The sequence below is a fragment of the Cyprinus carpio genome, chromosome A15 (assembly GCF_018340385.1).
Source record: "Cyprinus carpio isolate SPL01 chromosome A15, ASM1834038v1, whole genome shotgun sequence".
Taxonomy (NCBI): Eukaryota; Metazoa; Chordata; class Actinopteri; order Cypriniformes; family Cyprinidae; genus Cyprinus; species Cyprinus carpio.
The window spans coordinates 2,168,889-2,169,453 of NC_056586.1; the positions used below are offsets into that span (position 1 = coordinate 2,168,889).

Genomic DNA, 565 nt, shown 5'->3' on the forward strand with positions numbered 1-565 from the left:
GATTGATTTACAATACCATAGTCCTCTTGAGGAACACACCCACTTTTTTCTTTCTTTAAATTTTGTACTTTATTGTTGTCATCAGGTTATACATTCAGCACAATATTGCAGATATGCAACATTTCAAATTTGAATTCCATTATTAAATATGTAAAATATTATTAAATATAAATATGTGTGCGTGTTTTTTCTCTAGCAATTTAATGGCCAAAGTGATGGTATTTAACTTTCATATTGCAATTTCATTTAATGACTAGTTTTTTTCAGAAATACTTCCATGGTGTGTACTAAGGATGTTTACTCTTAATGTAATGTTGTATTATTATGGAGTGTAACATTAATTAATATGAAAAGAATTAATTTGTGGAGGCTGATTTGTTGGATGATGGTGATTACATGATAAATCTAATATAAAGTGCAACCCTTTCTTTACCAAAAAGTGCAGTTAGACCTGTTACACATTTGTACTTTCATTAACAGGAAGTGGTGTTACCAATGTCCTGTTACACATTTGTACTTACACATACCATTCAGTGGTTTGTTACATGTGTGTAGTTACACAAAC

General features: G+C 29.7%; 1 protein-coding gene across 1 annotated transcript in view; it reads right to left on the bottom strand.

Annotated features, from left to right (window-relative positions):
* Positions 1-458: 458 nt before the first annotated feature.
* Positions 459-565, bottom strand: part of LOC109113200 (endoplasmic reticulum metallopeptidase 1-like) — a 21,243-nt gene continuing 21,136 nt past the window's right edge. The window contains exon 15 of the mRNA XM_042770767.1: positions 459-565. This exon is cut by the window's right edge and continues 1,370 nt beyond it. The gene's annotated coding sequence lies outside the window, so the exon portion shown is untranslated.